Source organism: Ostrea edulis, chromosome 2, assembly GCF_947568905.1.
Source record: "Ostrea edulis chromosome 2, xbOstEdul1.1, whole genome shotgun sequence".
NCBI classification, from domain to species: Eukaryota; Metazoa; Mollusca; class Bivalvia; order Ostreida; family Ostreidae; genus Ostrea; species Ostrea edulis.
This window is the reverse complement of record NC_079165.1, coordinates 48,620,952-48,629,354: the sequence shown is the minus strand read 5'-3', so window position 1 is coordinate 48,629,354 and position 8,403 is coordinate 48,620,952.

Genomic DNA, 8,403 nt, shown 5'->3' with positions numbered 1-8,403 from the left:
GTTTGGAAATATTGATTTGAATTTTTCAATGTTGGGACTGAATATTGACTGTCGTTGATTTTGTATAATCTGACAGTAATGTGGTTATTTTTATTCATTCATTTTCCTTACAAATATATTTTTGCAGGCATGTGATAAAAATATAGCCAGCCTTCCAGAGATTCTTTGGGAGAAAATCATGGATTTACCGGAATTATTGTCCGGAAGTAGAGCAAGTTCTACAGTAAAAAGTTATTACAGAAGCTTCAAGAAAAGGAATGATTGGTTAAAAAAGAACGGTTTAGAAAGTGATAAAGTATCATCAATTAAACCATTAACTGTTAACATTTATCTTGCCAGTTTAATTCAAGGAGTCTCAGTTAGCCTGTTAACGTCAGCTTGGTATCCGTTGGGCGTATTCAGTGATTAGTATCCCTTCCCCAACTGATTCTGAGCTTGTGAAAAACGTATGCTACTGTATGTGCCAACTCAGGTATACCAGATATACTCTTTAAAAGACACGGGAGGTGGAAATCAAGATTGTTAGTTTCGCTTAATTTGGGACTTTAGTTATATATGCCTTTCTTTTAATCTGTATCGGACGTCAGAACATGCAAAAAATAATAAGATATTATTATATCCTTGGGGTGTTGATGTTAGATTTTATTCGAAGTGAAGGTACAAAAGAAATATAATTTCTCTCGTTTGAACGTGGTGAATTGGACTGAAATTATTTTTGTTGTTGGAATGATGAATGAGGTAGACAGGATTAGAAGGTGGTGACGGGTAGGGAGTATTCGAATAGTATTGATTCTGACGATTCCGGACGACATGATAACGTCATTTTGATTTAAGATAGAAATATTTCATAATGAAATCATTTTGAATGAATTACATGGCGCTGTCGAATTTCACTGACAAGGTGCTTGTCAGGTTGCAAAACTTCGTAAAGTTTTGATTTTGGTATAGTTGATGAGAGAACTGAGTTTAATGGTGATGTGAAACGAAGTGAATGAATTTGTAAAGAGCGACATTCTGTATCGGGCGTCACAAATTGCAAAAAATAATAAAATATTATTATACACTTGGAGTGTTAATGTTAGATTTTATTCGAAGTGAAGGTACAAAAGAAGGTCTTTAAAATGAACGATGTCCAAGACTGTGCTTACGTCTTTGTGTATTTTAAAAAAGTCCCATCACCTTCACGTTATTTCCTTATATCATTGCATCCGTATGGAAATTCAGTAGTGTATACAATTCAAGGGGTTTTTTTTGGGAGGGGGGGGGGGGTTCAATGACCGTTTTAATGCAAATTTCTATATCTTAATGTTTTATTTTGTTGATTTCTAATACTTTGCATAGTGCTTGACATATACAAAAAAATTAGCTATTGGTCTTAATTATAGTGTTTTATTTTTGCAATTTTACAGATATAAGATCTTATGCCATTTAATTTCATTTAATTGTGTTTTATTGTTTTATCTCTCTTCATTCCCTTTAAAGCGTCTTGGAGTAATTTGTTTTATATAAGGCGCTATATAAATTTTATCATCCTCATCAGTACCTAGAGTCCAGTAGGATCCAATGATCTTCACTATATTACACAGCCGCCAACCATGAAATTGTACCATGCATTGTACACCTCGTGCATGGCTATTACAAAGCGTTTAAAATGTTGTTTTGTAATATTGTGTAACGTGCAAGGGAGGTCACTGCCTGTGAATCCCCGCGGGCTCGTACCCGTGATAGAAACGGATAGCCCTGAGATGCTGCAAATATGTACAATGCGCAGACTTAATCAGTTGTACTGCGCCTATCTAGGATCTATTCAATGGTAGCGAACAAGTGCACTGGCAGGGAATTCCACACACCAGCGCACTTCCACAAGGACAAGCAGGGATGCCCGCACACCTGTCCTTGCGCAGTGATGACCGCACACCTATCACTCTCTAAATACCGGTTCTAATTAGAGAAACTGACAGGGATGTCCGCACACCAGAACTCTACCACTAGCCTGGTACCCGAGACCTTCTGATGTTCAAAGAACGAAGGACAGACATCGGATGTCGAATGGATTCTTCCACTGATCAAAATCCAATATGGCGGACTCAATGGTAAGTAATGGGAATGTACGTAAATGAGCGTATCATGGCTTAATTAGCTGTGTCACTTTCGATTTTATGTCATTAGTTGCCAGATACAGACCTTACGAAATGTATAATACTTGGTTTTCCATGTGACACGCTTGTTTGATATAGTCTTATCCCTTTGTTTTCAAGGAAGTTGGTGATTTGCCAACTCGCATATTTTTCACGTGTGTTAAATTAAATCTAACCGTGTCACTTCGTTTTTTCTACTATTGATGGGTTACATTGGGTTGCTAGCGAAGATACATACTGAGTTTTATAGATAACACGCACCAGTTTTCCTATTTTGAACCGACAATTATTTCAGATCGAATTTCCTCGACTCATTTTGACTGGTTATCCTTGTTAAGCAGTATAAATATTATTGTAACTGCTAGCTGTTTATGAGCCACCCTTGCATTTTGTAAATAATTAATATTAAGCAAGGGATAACATTTTATTCTAGAAAGATACAAGTTAAAGCTACATGCACTAATTATGTAAACACAATGTGGAAATAAGTTTTGGTCTCAAGATCGATTGACTGTATATTGTTTAACGTCCCTCCCGAGAATATTTCACTCATATGGACCCAATAACTTCGATCCAATGGTTTTCAGGCCCTTCTATGTTGCGATCTTATGCTAGTTCAGTTCTTAATATATTTTAATGTACATCATATATGTCAGTTAGTCATTATTTGATTCTCTATTGTTTAAAATTCATTCATATTCAAGGATCACCATCAATTGCCTGTATTTAGACCTATACGTGATACTTTGGCCTTTTGAGCAGTGAGGATCAGACTGTTCTTATTTAATTGTGCCACACAATTTCAGTTAATAATCTCATTCAATGGTCACTCTTATGTTAACTCTTTTCTCATAATATGCAATCAGGTGCAGAGGACCTATTCTGACCCAGATAATCACTGGGTTACAAAGACATTTCTCTCAACTAGATTTAAAGGTATTTCACATACAGAAATGCTAGATTTATCTAAATTTCAGAATATTAGACTTTTCTTCATGAACAAGGAATATATTCAATTCAAATGCTTTATTAACGACTAGCAAACATGAAGCATACATTATATATATTTGTATGTATATTATATATATATATATATATATATATATATATACATATATATATCACACCAACCAGTGTCAACTGTACAAAAATAATACAATATTTACTCTCCAAGACTACCAGTTCTTAATATATGCCAACATGGTGTACTGGTGCACACTTTCGTATCTGTACGATGGAGGAACAGGTTCGATTCCTGTTGTTGGCTTCCTTTGAAAGAACTAGTAGAGATCTTCTATTGTTTAAGAATACTTCAATATCATAGCATTTAATGTCAAAGACACACACTTGCACAGAAAACATGTTTACTAGTCTAATGAAATAGCTAAATTTCATTTACAATAATTATTTGCATAGAAAAGGTTCCTAATAAAAGAGGGTTGTGATCAAACATTTCTTGTACAACACATTCCCATCTGATAATTGGCAAAATTTCTCATAAGTGTTATCCCCAAGTAACTGAAACATGTATGTGTTATATATTTCAAAGATTCTTCAATTTCCACATGAAACAATGCCAAATCTCCTTTTTCAGGTTTTTCCTGTCATGTATTTCTCATGTCATACTGTGGAATGAATTGCTACTCCTCCTACTGTTGGCTAACTTCTTGATCTGAGAACTGACACTCTCAAACTCCCTCCATGAGTCTTTCTCAAAAAGCTCACCTCTGATCTAAAAATTAAAAACAATGTCACAAACATCAGTATAATCAGTAAAGATTTATATTGATATGGATCAGGAATAGTAGTAAATACATAATGCACATACATCATAAATATTAATGATGTCATTATTTTATCATAGATAAATAATGAAACAAGTCTGTAATTTATGTTTCCCTTTTCATCTAAAGTTTTATATTCATGCAGGTTTTACTTCCACAAACAAGAGGGAGGGAATGCTGTTGTCTGCTTGTATGCATGCCACATTCTTCTTATAAGAGTTATGAGATTGATCACTGTTCGTTATCTTCACCTTTCATTCTTCACTTCCACTCAGAAAATTCTCATTTATAAAGAAGTCTTCTGAAGATCTGGCTTCTCATTTTTAAAAGGGTCTGCATGATGCACCTGAAATAAAACAAGGTAGGTCAGTTCATTCCATACAAAAAATCAAGCATTTTTCACTATTGTGTTTTATCAATACAGAAATTGTCAGTATCTAATTTAATCAATTTGGGATTAAATTTCTCCCACTAACAAAGAGAACATATTTTAGAATATGATAAACTTCTCACACCTTTAGATGCCAGAAATAATTGTTTTTGTTATCGCTGTAAGAGGTGGAAAACTTCAATAACAGACTGTAACAAATTGATATAGTTGTTAACCTGTTATGGAAGTCTGTAATTCCAGAAGCACTTATATCGCTTGGGGCCTAATTAAGTGCCTGTGTGTAATTCTTCATTCAAGTTGGATGTTAATTCCTTCCAATATGAATTGGTTTGGAGGAGGATGACTCCTTGAATACCCCTTTAGAATTTCTTTCTCTGTCTCTTTCCATCTGGAGTCTGTAGACTACATAGTAAAATAAAGAGATCAATCTGGTTATCTTTCTTTTCCTTTTTCCACAAAACTAAATTAAGAGTCATTAATTTGGTACAAAAGTACCACAAATTTAATGTATTGAAAACTATCTTGAAATTTTCAATACAGTGAGAGAAATATAAATGCAAAAGTTTGTTTTGGGGATGAATGAGGGTTTCTCCAGATTGTGATCTTCTACATTTTTTCTTTGAAACTTTAGCAGGTGTGAATTTTAGTATCAAATCCAAGCAGCACCAACAAAAGCATAACAATGAAATGTTACTATAGTGCCATATTGTGTACTTCACATTATGTAAAATTTGTTTCTGTTGTGATACAGAATTCCTGGCTACTACATAAGATTTTTAAATTGAAGTGTATGAACTCAGTTCTCTCATAAACAAGACAAAGAATTTGATTACAAATAAATGCAATATAATGCTAACACAAAAATAGAATACCTCAATGTATAACTTTTGGCAATATATAAAAATTGTGGACTGACCCACAAATATAATTTTGGACAAACAGGACAGTGAATCAGAGAGGAATTCACAGTAAACCAAAGTAACAACAGAAACTTTAAATCAAGCCTATTGGATCAAGCATAAAGTTGGCAGGTCAACATAATAAAAATAATTGACACTGTCAAGACACCATGTTACTGAATTATAAAATGCATAAATAGCCTTATCTACTACACAAGCAATATATACATCTTATTATACCTGTTGGCATAGTTTTGCATATTCATGAAGCATTATATATGAGGGTGTTTTTCATCCACTATCATGTGTTTCTTCTTTCCATATGTATGGAAATTCATCTGAAATTAAAACGATTAATATACATATAGATGTATTATATAATATTGAGAATCTGTAAAATTGTACACTATAACTCCAATAAAAGCTTAAAACACCCCTATGATCGCACAAGAATATCATCGTATAAACTTCAGCTATAGCCTAAAAGTTTTATCAAAGTAAAGCACGTCATTAGATCTATATGTAATAAAAAATTGTCCAAGAATGAGTCGAGGAAATTCGATCTGAAATAATTGTCGGTTCAAAATAGGAAAACTGGTGCGTGCCATCTATAAAACTCAGTATGTATCTTCGCCAGCAACCCAATGTAACCCATCAATAGTAGAAAAAACGAAGTGACACGGTTAGATTTAATTTAACACACGTGAAAAATATGCGAGTTGGCGAATGACCAACTTCCTTGAAAACAAAGGGATAAGACTATATCAAACAAGCGTGTCACATGGAAAACCAAGTATTATACATTTCGTAAGGTCTGTATCTGGCAACTAATGACATAAAATCGAAAGTGACACAGCTAATTAAGCCATGATACGCTCATTTACGTACATTCCCATTACTTACCATTGAGTCCGCCATATTGGATTTTGATCAGTGGAAGAATCCATTCGACATCCGATGTCTGTCCTTCGTTCTTTGAACATCGTAAGGCCTCGGGTACCAGGCTACTCTACCACAAGACAGGCAGGGTTGTCCTCACACCTGATCTTGCGCAGCAACAAGCAGGGATGTCCGCACACTTGTAGCTTACAGATTCCAAATTCTTAGCAGGGTTTGACCACACACTCTAACAGTAATAAGCAGGGATGACCACACACTTATTACTTTAACGTACAGTATAAGTAGGGAAGTCCGCACACTTTTACGTACCTTGCAGGGTTTGTCGAGTTTTACCTCTAAACCGATCCCTTTAACCCATCGTGTAGGAGAATCCTATAAATCCGCAGTACCATAATGATCCGTAGTGTATAATTACTTACAAATTAAAACAAAATACTAATCATACCCAAACTGGTTAATCTTTATAGATTCTACTATAGAAACACACAATGATAATAATTGTATGAACTTTAATTCAAAACTAACCATCATGAAATATTTATTTGAGTATGTCTAATAAGTAATTGAAAATGACAAGGGCGATAACTCTAGCAATAAGGATAACATAACAAATACAGCTTTCCAATTCATCACCCCCACCCCAGCTTTATGCGTCCTCGCATAAAAGAACATACAACAGTATTTGGCAAACACAATTCACATGTACAATTTTTTTTTTACAGATCTTTTAAACCAGCTATTTTGCTTCCTAAATCATCACTTCAATGGAGATCAAAACCTTAGTGAACTTTGTGTTAACCATTCTGCAAAATAAAATATAAATATTTTACTTCACAGATTGGCAAAGGCAATTTAAAAAAAGAAGAAGAATTGCGCACGCATCTGCATATGCTTGTGTGTGTCATCCCGAGCGCAAATATAACATTTTTTTTAACAAGTCTGTCTTTACCATTGCGCAAAACAAAATATTATATTTTATTTAACACAATGGTAAATGGAGCCAAACATGTTAAACGTGTATCATAAGACGTAGTCTTCATGCCAGCGGGAAGGATTACGTCGTCGAACACCTTCATATTCATCGACAGTATGACCTGTGTTTTCGTTCTTTGGGCACTCTGATTTGGTATCTTCCGCCTCCTCTGTACAAACTGCGTCGTCTTCTTTCTCAGTCTCCCCGAACAGAACTTGTGGTTTTTGCAGAGGAAGTCTATCAATGTGAACTACCTGCGGCTTACCACGGTTACCACAGTTTACTTCGTACAGAAGGTCAGAGATCTGGCGTAGTATCTCAAACGGGACCCTCCAGTAGATAGTCAGCTTCGACGAGTTACCAATTTCTCTCGTTGGGAAAAATACATACACTTTATCACCGTTGCTGAACTTTTCCCAATTCAGCTTGGCATCATGGTAACGTTTCTGTCTATGCATTTCGCCATGAATATGCTCCCGAACAGCGTTGTGTGCATCTTGAAGTTTCTCCTTCAATTCCCAGGCCCATTGGTTTTGAGGAACTTGGTCGAGGTCGCTGGGCATTTGATACATGATGTCTAGAGGAGTAGCCACCTCTCGACCCAATATTAATGCATTAGGAGTACAGCCCGTGGTTTCATGTTCAGCAGAGCGATATGCCATCATCAGGTACGGTAAATGCATATCCCAGTCCCGATGATGATCATCAACGTATGCACGCAGCATGCTGGCAAGTGTCTTGTTAAATCTTTCAACCATACCATCTGACTTGGGATGGTATGGTGTGGTCCGAGTTTTCTTTATACCAAGTAACTTGCACATATCGGCGAACAACTGGCTCTCATATTGGGTCCCCTGGTCTGAATGGATAGTATACGGGACGCCAAAGCGTGTGATGACTTGTTCCACGATAATGCGCGTCACAGTTGCTGCCTCCATGTTCCGCATTGGGAAGCACTCCGTCCATTTAGAAAAGTAATCTGCGACAACTAAGATATATTTGTTGCCTCTTGCTGTTACGGGTAATTCTCCAAGAATGTCTGTGACAATGCGCTCCATCGGAGCACCAAATATAGTAATCTTCATTGGGGCTCTCTTGTTTCTCAGTGGAGTTTTACTTCGACTGCACTTATTACAGCCAACAATGTAAGTCCTCATACCATCTTGAAGCCCAGGCCAGTAGTACCTCTGTCGAATCTTTGCAAGGGTCTTGCGCACACCGAGGTGTCCTGATGACTTGTCGTGGTTCATCAGAAGTGCTGTTCGCCTTTCCGACATTGGGAGAATGACTTGCATTTTCTTTAACCTTTCTGGACCTT